Consider the following 12,361-nt stretch of genomic DNA (forward strand, 5'->3'; position numbering starts at 1 on the left):
ATGTCATCGGAGGAATGAGAATTAATAACCCTGGGCCAGACTCTGACCTCTGCTATTCAGCCATAGATCCCTGGCAGCTCGTGGGACTCATCCCAGCCCTCCCACAGCCCAGGTCCCCTTGTCTCCCACGGATTCTAAATGGAGCTGGGGACATCTGGTCCCTCTCCAAAGCAGATCCATGTGGAGAAGGATGTAGCATTGGAGAGCAAGCTAAAGGTCAAGGGTGTGAGCTGAGCATCAGCCTGGGCAGAGTGTGGCTCCACTCTTCCTCCTGGCATCTGGAATAGAGAGGTGTGATAAGGACCACCCAGCCAGGGATGTAACTTCCTGTGCCAGTCCAAGGGTGACCACTCAGATTGGGTGAGAATGTGGCACAATTGGTCAGAATTCATGAGCAGGGCTTGATGTAGGCTTGATAGAAGAGAAATCCCTGGCCCCAGGCAAAGCATGTGGTGTATTCCCACAAGGATCCAGGTGAAACTGAGGTCAATCACATTAACAGGAGCTTTTCCAGACGAAGAATTTGCCAGGTGTCCCGGCTGCAGGGTGGAAGGTGTTGGTCAGCATGAAGCGTCCTGGAAATGCTCTGCCGGTGTCAGCTCTGTCTGTGGGCTCATGGGACACACAAAGCCTGAATGATAAGGATGGGGGCAGGTGGCCCTGTGCAATGGTGCAGGGCAGTAATATATTGCCAAAATATCAGACAAAGTCTTCCCCCTGCAAACCTCAGTGCTCTTTCAGGATTTTCCTCCAAGATGCAGACATGAATACCCGAGGTGGCACCCTCAGCATTTCCCTCAACAACTCCTTAAGTTCATTTGCTCAATAAAACACACTAATGTAAGAATGCAAAGGGAAGAATGGGCTGTAGAGAAGAAAAGGACTAAATATATGCAGAATAAATCAAGGCTGAAGTGTTCCCAGACCCCAGAGCATTCTTTGTGGCCTGTGTGGGGCTGGGGTCTTCCCTTGGATCACCCACTGCCATTTCCTCGGGCACCTTGAGGTGAGAAATCTCACAGCTGGCCAAGCTGGGCTGGACAGTCCTGACAAATTATCCTCCTCTAAAGCCCCAGCTGGGCTGCAACCCTGCGGCGATATGAAAGCAGAGCCCTTTCCTCACCCTCTTGTCAGAGGTGCCTTTTCAGGGGTGTGAGATCGGCACCCGTCGCTTCCTGGTGCTGCGAGGAGCCGTGCGTGAGCTGCAGCCCCACGGCTCCTCCCCACATGTGGCTGATCCCTGGTGATGCTCAGCCCACACCCTGCATCCCCATCCTCCCCACGAGCTGTTCCCACCCTCCAGCTGGCTGGGGAGAGTCTCCAGCTGCCTCCGTGAGTCAGGAGCGTCGGCTCGGCCCGTCCTCACCTTTCTGGAAACCTTGGCAGCCCCTCGTGGGCCCCAGGGACATGGCTGCAGGAACGCGCTCTCAAATGAGGTTTGCAGTGGGGAAAAGGTGTGGGGAAGGAGGGCACGTGGGAGGCTCAGTCCTAGCTGCCACGGGACTCTGTTCTCCAGGGAGAGAAAAGGATTTTGGGGGATCATGGATTTTTCAGTCACTTTTCTTACTCCACTGCTGTCTCGATTAAACCACAAACAACCAAGCCTAACTCTGTGATTCCTGGGCTTAATGGGGTGGATGGATTGAATGGTCCTTTCCTTATTTAGTGCAGGTGATCCAGAGGTAAATGGTGCTTGCGAGTGGCTGGAGATGCTGAGATGAAAAACACGTGTGGAGCCGAAGGGCTGGGAAGGGACTTGTTAAGTCCATGTGTTGTATTTCTCTCAGCCCTGAGCTGGAGGCACTTACAGGACCCAGCAGACTCCACAATGAACAGTTCACCTGTAGACCTCCTCTGGGTTTTCCCCCAGAGCACTTTGCAGCCTCAGAGAGCCTCCAGCATGGAGTGGACAGTGCCAGGCTGATGGAGGGCACTGGGGATGAGGATGGTGTTGTTCTCAGAGCTGAAGCAGGGGCACTTCCATCCCAGCTCAGACAGAAGGACTGGTAGGAAGAACAGTGTTTTTATTTAGTCTTTATGGGAAAAACTGATACTGCTCCTCCAAGATCTCTGGGTATTTCTACAGGCTTTAGGACATGAGTAGTGCTCTCCTGACTTTTTCTGGAGACACAGGTCTGTAGGATCCTGAAGTTTTCTGGTGTCCTGGTGAGTGCTCTGAGGCTGGGACTCCAGTGAGGCACAGGCCAAACCTCTGCCTGCCCAAGCTGGCTGGTACAGGTGGTCCCTTCCCATTCCCAGTTCCTGGGATATTATATCATCTGATGTGTTTATCCATCTGTTTGCAATCTTGGGGAGGTTGGTGTGGTTTTAATTAATGAGCAATTGTTTTTGTGGTTGTTGTGCAGAGCCCAGAGCGATTCAACAGGGGTGGGGGATGCTTATAAATAAAACAATTATTATTACCCAACTTCATTAACATGCAATGCTGCTGTTCCCTCCTTCTGTCCTGCCCCTCATTGCTGTGTCTGGCCAGGTGGGTCTGGAAGGGACAGTAGTTACAAGAGCCCAAATGCTCTAAGCAGTGGCACTGTGGACTCTCTGATGAGTCTTTCCCTCATCCAGGCTACAAATAATATCTCTCTCCTCCAATAATTTCCAAAACACTTCCAGAAGAAAAATTATTTTTGAAAGTTTTGCTCTTCTGCCAAATTGACATGAAATCATCAGTGGGTTAGAAACTATTTGCAATAGATTGATGGTGTGTGTATCCACCTGTGCACAGTGGCTATATAAATTCTGGGTTTGGGGGAAATGAGGCCCAGAAATGGGCATAGGTGCCTAAAATCACATTTAGGCAGGATTTTGTACCCAAGTTGCAAAAATCCCTTGCAGAGGGGCTCTTGGATGCTCCCAAGGTGCTGGATGCCTTTGTGCCCATCAGGTGCTGCAGCTGGTTCGTTCCCCATGACCTGCTTCACCTCAATAAGGGTTATTCTCGGGTTTGCTTTTTTACTGCCTGCCTTCTTACAGCTCCTCAGGGTCCCTGGAGCCTTGTGATCTGCTTTCTCCAGAAGATTTTATAATTGCTGCTTTGTTTTTCCCCCAATAACCAGAGCAATGCAGTACAGCTCAGCGTGCTCAGCCTTGCACCTGCTGTGGGGATGGAACCTGCACCCACCCCCCCTGCTTTCCACTGTGATTTGGATTTAATCAGGAGATGTTACACTGGACACGGGATGGGGTGGCTGTGGGAGGGTGTGCTGTGGCAGTACAGTGCCAAAGGCATTGCTGTCCTTGTCACCTCATGGCCACAGCCTTCTCCACCCTGGGGCACACAAGATGCAGCCAACTGGCAGCTCTCCAGGGTCCAGGTGGCTGCTGGCCCTCGGGTTCTGCTTCTTTGGGGATGGATGTGGCCAAGACTGGCTCCTTCCAAGGACTGGAAGGAGCACGAAAAGAGCCCAGCAACTTTCCTCAATCCATGCTGATTTGCCTGGATCTTCATCCCTGAGCCAGGCCACACCAACTCACAGGGATCTGGGGAGAAGCAAACCTTGTGGTCTCACCACAGACAGATCCAGACGTGCTCCGCAGCCCCAGCACAGTGCAGAGTATGAATTCCCCATCAGACAGCTCTGCTTTACCCTCCACATCTGTGTCTCCTCACTGAGGAAGGGTGAGGAGATGCCACCACATCCTGGTGTAGGCTGGAAAGGCAGATCTGGCTGTGCCTTGGTCCCTATCCAGGTGTAAGGAGGTGTCCTGGGACCCCATAATCCTGCAGCATCAGCTGGAGCTGGAGGAGCTCTGCAGAATCCTGAGATTTCAGAATGCTGGGACAGCAAACTTTGGGATGTCTATTGGGGGAACACCACAAATGTTCAGGAAAAAGTTCCTTTTATTCCTTTGAGCTCCCACAGTGGCTTATGTACCCTTTTCCAGCCCCTCTCTTACCAGGAAGGTATTCCAAAGCTGGGGTCTCCTGGAGCCCAGCAGGACATGGGTGACATCAGCTGTCCCCTGGCTCTGAACAGGCAGGAGCTGCAATGAGCAGGGCAGGTGCTGGTCCTGCTTTGAGGAGCTGATGATCTGCTGGAGGAGAAGCAGGAGGTTGCTCTGCTTCTAATTGGGTGATGAAAGCCCATTTAGGAGGCCAAGACCTAATGGTCAGAAGCAGGAGAGGCAGGAATGGAAATGGGACTGATTCCTGGTGCAGCAAGGATGGAGCAGCCAGCACCAGCTCTCCCCACTGTGTGGATCTCAGTTCTCCTCATGGCACAGGGATCTTGGAACTGCACTTGGGGAGGATGGGGTTAGCTCCTGGGAAGGCCTTGGCATTAAAAGGGGTGGATAATACATTTTGAACATCAAGATGTCTTGGCTGCATGTTGTATTATATTTATATTGGGCTTTTTATTAAAAAAAAAGAAAGAAAATAAGAGCTGATTGGAATGACAGTTTTTATCAAACAAAAATTCCATGTCTCCTGGAAGATTTTGGTATAGACAAAGATTCAATTCCAGCAGGGAAGTGCTTGGTTGCTTTGGTGACATCCTGTCTGAGGGGAAAAGGCATCATGGACCCTGCAGACCACAGATGAGCAAGAGCAACCTCAGCCTGGCAGATGAGGAGGACTGGAGCACACAGTGAGCACAGGGCTGAGCACAGATATTCCCTGCAGACTCAGGGTTTTGAAGCCATTCCCATGGCATCCCTCTCACCAGCCCCCCGTGCTGTTTGCAGCACCTCTATGGGTGCCCCATCTCTGTAGGGTTGGAATGAAGGATTTCTGAAGGGAAGAGCTTCTAAAGGGACAACATAATGCCCTTAGTCCCCCTGTTGTGGGGGTCTCAACAGCTCTGGCTTCAGAAAAGCCTCTGCAGCACCCAAAGATCTGCAAATCACACACATTGCCCATGAGCTATGTTTGCAGAATTGGGGAGAAGAAGTGATCCGTGGACATGGGAGATACAGGGCAGTGAAGTGATGGAATAATTCACTTAGTATTGGGACATTTATGAGTCACCTTCCTCTGCCCCTCCCCTCCGAGGTAGATGTCATAAGGGAGACTAACCCCGCAGTAATCTCCATATAACATATGTGATATGTTTACTTATTTCTTTCCTCTGTCTTCCCTGCTCTGCAATGTAAATAGTCATTTGTTCCTCTTCCAGCTGCTGGTACATGGTCTCACCAGTAGGAAATATATTATCATCCAATAAAACCAAACTCTTGGTGGCAATGATGATGATTTATTGATTTTGGCTCCATCGCTCTCCCAGATGGAAATAGAAGCTGGCAGTTAGCTCATGTCTTACAACCCAGCCTAGCCCATTCCTTCAGCTTGCTGAATGCTGCACTTTGGAGACAGGATCTGCTCCTCCAAAGAAAGTTTCCAGGGCTGTGGCTGGATTTCTTTAAGACTTCAATCAGTGTCAGTTAAATGTGAATGCATCATGGGGACCCCCACTTCCCAATGCCGAGCTGCCCCTGGGACAGAGACATCCAGGGCACCTCTCCAGCCCTGCAGGGATGTGTCCACCCCAGTAAACACACACACTGGGAAGCTCCTGAGCCAACCCAAATAAACACTGAGGAACAGCCTACAAAGTCCTGACCCATGGAAACTTCCTGGGTCCAAGGTCTCTGCAGCTGGAGAGGATGTCCTTGCTCACAGCTGCAGTGCCTGCTCCCTTCCCAGAGACTCCGTTCCCTTTCCCTGCCCACCCTGACCCCATATGAAGCCACGGGGCTCTGAGAAGTGGCCTGGGAGACCCGGTGTGCCTCCTTCCCAGGGTCTAGTGCTGGGCTGCTCTGTTTGCTGGCTTGAGTTCAGCAGGCAGGGCCTTCCCTGGAGCAGGGTTTCCAGCTGAGCCCACACACTTGCGCTGTGAGAAGAGCTGAGACCTCTGTGGTTGGTTCGTGTTTCAGAAGCCACTTGTGTGTGGAAGCCTCTTGGCTGGGCACTACTGGCTTTGCAAAAAACCCTTTTTTCTTTAGTCTTTTTAATTTTTTTCCCCTCGTTGATCCTCTAACCAGGCCAAGAGGAACAGTGGGAGCCACCAACCTGCTCAGGGCTGAGCAGGTCCTGATGCCTTTTGTGCAGGGTGAGGATTAATGGAGGTAAAAACAGAACCACCTTGGCTTGCCTCATCAGCTGGTTTGGAGACCTGGATTGAGTCCCCACAAAAAGGCTCTGGCTTGTAAAAGAAAAGCCATGTACAGTCCCTGAAACTCAAACATTTGTTTGATTTTTAGGTCCACAGCTTCTTTGGAACAACCAGGCTTGGATAAAGGCATGGCAGGACAGCCACTCTGCGCTGCCATCTTCACCCTGGTAACCCGCAAAGCAGCCTTTCCTTGATGTCCCACTTTTGGCTGCATCACCCACCGTGGCCATGAGCTGGTGGAGAGGGGTTTTCCAGGAGCAGCCCAGGAGCAGTAGCCTGTTTTCCATGGCAGGAACCTGCCAGCTTGGCCGTGCCTGGGGCTAGACCGGATTACAAATGCCCTTAAAACTCCCGCTTCATCCTCCGACTGCTCCTGGTCAGAATCTTTCATCTGTTTTGGGAAAGTTTGGTTAACTTTCATGTGGTTTCCAAAAAAGAAAATCATCCACCAGAATTTCCTGTTATGCCATCAACCTCCAGCTCGGCCAAAAGGAGCAGTTTACTGTTGTTTACATAGCTGCAAAAATGTACTAGGACCTTCCCAGCCCAAGGTGCCTGCTTATTCTTAAAGCCTGGCCTCCCGAGGCTCTGAGTGCCATTTGCAGCTGTGTTTTGCTCTGCAGGCTCTCATTTCTGGGGAGGGAATTTCTCCCAGGCAGGAAACCATGTCTTCACATGCCTCCACTCCACGCCTCGTGCCAAGGGGCCCTGGTTCTGACGGGGGATGCAGGATGCTCCTGCATTTGCAGATGTGTGCTGGAGCAGGGAAACTGCTCTGAAAGCTCCTGCTGCCACTGTGAGTGCTGTTAAATTGTGGCATCCCCTGGCTGGGCATGGAGGGAGGGAAATGGCTCAAGGTGCAGCAGCCAGGGTGGGTGGAAAGGGGAACTGTGGGGCAGGAGGAGGGAGAGCAGCAGGAAAGAATGCAGCTTCCCAAGAAATCTCATTACTATTTGGGGAATGATGCTGAGTCCTTGCCAGACAGGAGCCAGGCTGGGACCCCATGTAAAATACCTCTGGGATCTGTGGGAAGGTGAGCAAACAGCCTCTATCACAGGGGCTCTCTTGGAAGACATGTGGTCTTCTATATTTTTGTGTTAATTGGCCTCTTTTCCAGGTGCTGGGGTTTGGCATATGGAAAAGTGGTACTTGCACAGGAAAATAAACCTGTTTTTTGAAGTAGACCTGGAAGGATCTGGAGAGCATGGGGGAGGCTGTTAGACCCATCTGCTCCCTGTACCTCTGCCACGGGGCACCTCTGGAGTCCTTCAAACATCACAATGAAAAAACAACCTCTCAGCAAATGCTGCATTAATTTTGAGCATTATACAAACCATCTGTCCTTGGGGTCTGCTGTCTGGGGAGACAGCTCTGGCAAAGCCTGGCTCTTGCTAATCAAACAAAAGGCCAGTGTGGGAATGTATCTATGGGAAAAGCTCCCCCAGAGATAATCAGGGGGTCAGAGGAGGAGAGGAACCATTTGAATTTGTACATTTGGGGTGCTGTAGGCATAATTTAAGTCCTGAATGGCCAATAACTCCAATTCCCCAGCTGTCTAATGATATGCAACCATGCATTTCATCAGGGGCCATGGAGATGCTTCAAGGGCTGGAGCCCCTCTGCTCAGGCAGGGAGAGCTGGGGGTGTCACCTGGAGAGGAGAAGGCTTCAGGGAGAGCTCAGAGTCCCCTCCAGTGCCAAAGGGGCTCCAGGAGAGCTGGACAGGGACTTGGACAAGGGCCTGGAGTGGCAGGACACAGAGAATGGCTTCCCACTGCCAGAGGGCAGGGATGGATGAGATACTGGGAAAGAACTCCTGGCTGTGAGGGTGGGCAGGCCCTGGCACAGGGTGCCCAGAGAAGGTATGGCTGCCCCTGGATCCCCGGAAATGTCCAAGGCCAGGTTGGACAGGGCTTGGAGCAGCCTGGGATGTCCCAAGGTGTCCCTACCATGGCAGGGGGTTGGAAAAAGATTAGGTTTTTGGTCCCTTCCAATCCGACCCATTCTCTGGTCTGTGTCTCTCTTCCTGTGATTTGTTTCAGCACTGAGACCTAAGGGATCCACTGCAGTGGGATTATGCTGCTGTTTGTTGGCAGAGCAACAAATGCTTAAGAGAAAGCAGCAAAACCTCCATCTAGAGGTGATATCTGAGTGATTTCAAGGTCTCTGCTCTTTGAATACTTCTGAAAGACCTGCCATGAAGATAACCCCATTTCCCACTCAGCTGCTTTCACCTGCAGGGATTTTACACCCCAGCAGAAAGAGCTGAATCACTGAGCTTCCCCCAGGGCACTGATCACAACCCATAAAGTGCATTGAAGTTTATGGAAGGAAAAGCCAAGTTACATTGGTCACACATAATATCTGAAGTTTATAAAGGGTTAATAAAAATTTAACAGGCAGTTTTGCAAATGGTTACTCACTTAGGTGCCTGATGTGGTCCTTCACAGCCGTCATCTGCTCATTAGGATCAATCTGTAACACAGAACAGTCAGACCTGTGCTCTGCTTATGGACAGAAATAATTTGGTTTCATTTTTCTAATGTGGAAGATATTTTAACAGAAATGCAGTTCTTTGAAATATACAAATGAAAGTCTTGAAGTGGCCTTACTTTTTAAGGAACAAAGTAAACTTTTAAACATATATTTTTTTTAATCAGGAGAAAAAAATCAGTTTTGCTTATTTCCTCTCTTTTTCCTTTTAAAATGTGGAAAATAAATCCTGCAACTCTTTTCATCATATACTCTTTTTTTTTTTCCAGATCGACTTTAAAAAGTAATTTCTGAACAAATCCTTAACTAAGACTCTGTGCTTTTATGTTTATATAGCTATTGATTTGCAGTATTTTTAAAAATTAAACCTTTGTTTTTCCATTAATGAAAATTTATGTAAATAAAGAATGAAAAATAAGTCACTTTTGATATAAGTAAACGTGTAAGATTTTTGCCCAGCTCAGAAGTGATGAGGATTTCAAAATACGGTCTTAGGAAAATCTTTCTGCAAGGTAAAATAACGATGTGACCAGCATAGGAAACATTTTTCAGAATATTTATCAGTTCTAAAAGCCATTCTCCTGTATGTTTTTCAGTGAGTTATGGAAAATGTTTCTCTTGCAGGAGCAGGGCAAGAAAAGTAGAGACTTGGGGTTGCCTTCTTAATGGAAACCAGCATCACATAATGCTTTCCAATAAAAAGAATGTTCTACCCGACTGGAGCTCCAGTCCTACAATAATCAGTCGGAATACAATTATCCATCCTGGAATTAGATCAGTAGAGCTGGTGAAAACAACCCAAAACATTGTTTTTTCTCTTTTTTTGTTTCCCTAAATGAAAAGTTATTTTCAAAATTTGTTTAAATGGAAATATGCTTGCCTGAACATCAAACACTGGAAAAGACCTCTCATCATAGAATTGTAAAATCGTGGAATGGTTTGGGTTGGAAGGGATCTTTAAAGCTGATCCAGTTCTACCCCCTGCCATGGGCAGGGACACCTTCCACTGCCCCAGGGTGCTCCAAGCCCTGTCCAACCTGGCCCTGGACACTTCCAGGGATGCAGGGGCAACCACAGCTTCTCTGGGCAATCTGTGCCAGAATCTCACCACCCTCCCAACCAGGAATTCCTTCCCAATCTCCCATCCATCCCTGCCCTCTGGCAGTGGGAGCCATTCCCTGTGTCCTGTCCTTCCATCCCTTGTCCCCAGTCTCTCTCCAGCTCTCTTGGAGTCCCTTTAGGCCCTGCAAGGGGCTTTGACGTCTCTCTGGAGCCTTCCCCTCTCCAGGATGAACACTCCCAGCTCTCCCAGCCTGGCTCCAGAGCAGAGGGTCTCCACTGCTCTGGTAATTTTTTGATTAAAATTATATTATTTTTTGCCTCCTCCTCTAATTTAAATTTGGCAAAACAAAAACATACCTGTACTTTTTTTAAAATTCACTTTCTCCATGGGGAAAAAATTCCTATATTCTGACTTTTTTACCATGAAGTCATACCTAACAGTGGGTGCCCTGAGAAGGTAAGTCCATAAATTTAAAAAAAAATCCTGCATGTTTATGTGTTGGTAGATGGACAAACCCTCATCTTCTGCACAGGGCTGTAGGATCTTAGTGGGAATGTGGTTGGGATGGCCTTGGGATCCCTTTTCAGCTGCAAGGCTGCATTTTAGGCATAACATGTTCTGAACCTGGTCCATTCAGTCCAGGTTCTGTCTCCAACAGGAAAAAGACACAAAGGAAAGTGTGTGTGTGGTGTTTCTCCCAAAAATCCCACTACCTCCAGCTCGGAGGATTTTCTTAGCCTGATGTGACCCATTTTCCTAGTAATCCCACCTGGAGTGCTCCTCCAAGTAATTGTCCCATCCCTCTGGGATCCCAGGTAAGCTTTTCACACCCATAAGAAAAGATTTTCAGCAGTTCCTTCCCCACCATGGGGGAAATGCCTCCTTTTGTTTATTTCGAGTGTGACTCCTTTGCATGGAGCTGCTCCTCTCCCACATCCTGCACAGAAATCCAGCTTGGGAAAGGTTTCCCACAAATGAATCATCTGCAACACTCCCCAGAGCATTTCTTGATGCCCTCCACTCATGTGAAGTAACAAATAAATTTCAACAGCATTCAGCTTGTGAGGACTGATAAGATCACAGCGAGAAAGGGGACAGTGCCAAAAATATCCAGCTTTTTAAAGGATGTGCCATATAATGCTTTTAACATTTGGAGTCCCTGAGGCCAAAGGGATCATTAGATCATCTACTGTGACCTGTAAAATGCAGGCTGGAGAGTTTTGCCTGCTTAGCCCTGTGCTGAACCCAGGAATAATTGGTGTTTAAGTGAACGGGTAACACTGAGGGTACTAAAAAGCACCAGCACATGAAATTGCAGCTTCAGTAGCAAGGAAAGATAATGAATCTGTCAACTGGAAGCTGCTGTCCTGGAACTGGAGAAAGAAAAACGAATGCCTAAACTCACACAAATGAGGTAAGGAGGGCAGGATGCTCATGGCCATCGCATGTCCATTGTCTCACCTAATTTTTCTGAAGGGTCTGAGAGAAGAGTTTGATGCAAGGGGGCAGTGGGAGCATGGGAGATGCAGCAAATCCCACATGGTTTTGTTAAGGACAGATTGTGTTGCTCTGACTCAATATATAACCATAGATATCAATTAAGATAGCTGATTCCTTTGGCAAGGGGAACTCGTGTTCCAAATCTGGCCTCAAGAAATTTAATATTGGGTTTGAATAAAAAAGGAGATTACACAAGAAACACCTTGTACCTTCAACAGGAGCTACAAGTTAAAGAAAAAATAGTCTTTTTTTTGGAGACTCACCTGACATCTGAAGAACCTGTTGAAGGATTGAGAAATAAAAGCACTACGACTTTGGGTGATACTGTCAAACCTGAGAGATACCAAAGAGGCAGCCAGAGTAAAATGGTGGAGTCGAAGACAATTGGCCACACAAATGCAAGGTCAAGTGCAAGCCAGAACCATTCCCTGGATTGGACAGCAGTGGTTTGGAAGTGCAGGAGATGGGACAGAAGGATACACTCCTTCTCTGTGGGCTGACCAAGGACCACCAGCACAAAAATAGCTGATATGTTTAGGCTAAAAATCAGGAGGAATTAGATCCTGAGAGATGTGGGTGTCTGGCCACCTCACCAAACTCAGGGCAGGAAGAGTCCAGAGCTTCTCGTGTCACGCCTGTAGGCACAGTCCTGGGATTGGAAACGAGAGCTTGTGGTATGATGTGCTGGGTGTCTGACTGTCTGGAATTTCCAAGTGGGATTAGAAGAACAGCTGATGCCCATGTTTGTCATAGAGCATTTACAGCACATTAAATTAATCACAGGCTTTGGAACTTCCTGGCTCTTGCAGGGGATGAGCATTATTTCCTCACCATAGCTTCTTTCCTGCTCCTTGTGCAATCTCACTCCTGGATTTGTTTTCTTGCCCTTCCCTAAAGCCTAGTGACTGGTCCCAGGCAGAGCTGGTGACCACAACACCAAGATGTTCCTCAGAAGGGCCTTGACCACTGCCTCTGTTATAAAAGCATTGCTAGATCTGTGCTCAAGCACAAATTTTTTTCCCACTTAATTAGTCAATTATGGTTGGGAGTCCTCTTTCTCCCACAGGATGCATCATGGGCCACTTCCATTTTCCCCTGGCATAATTTATTCTCTGCATGGACCAAGCTTGATCTCTCCCATTCTCTTTCTGTGCCACACTGCAGTTTTTGTGGCT

At 48.6% G+C, this 12,361-nt stretch overlaps 2 long non-coding RNA genes across 4 annotated transcripts in view; one reads left to right on the plus strand and one right to left on the minus strand.

The window, feature by feature from the left end:
- LOC135302555 (uncharacterized) overlaps positions 1 to 11,715 on the minus strand; it is a 36,122-nt gene extending 24,407 nt beyond the window's left edge. Inside the window, exons 1-2 of the long non-coding RNA XR_010364158.1 lie at positions 11,450 to 11,715; positions 8,554 to 8,605 (exon numbers count right to left, since the gene is read on the minus strand). This is a non-coding gene — a long non-coding RNA (uncharacterized LOC135302555). The remainder of the gene's footprint in view (positions 1 to 8,553; positions 8,606 to 11,449) is intronic.
- Positions 1 to 12,361, plus strand: part of LOC135302554 (uncharacterized) — a 106,049-nt gene that overhangs the window by 73,847 nt on the left and 19,841 nt on the right. The window lies entirely within an intron of this gene.

Source organism: Passer domesticus, chromosome 6, assembly GCF_036417665.1.
Source record: "Passer domesticus isolate bPasDom1 chromosome 6, bPasDom1.hap1, whole genome shotgun sequence".
NCBI lineage: Eukaryota > Metazoa > Chordata > Aves > Passeriformes > Passeridae > Passer > Passer domesticus.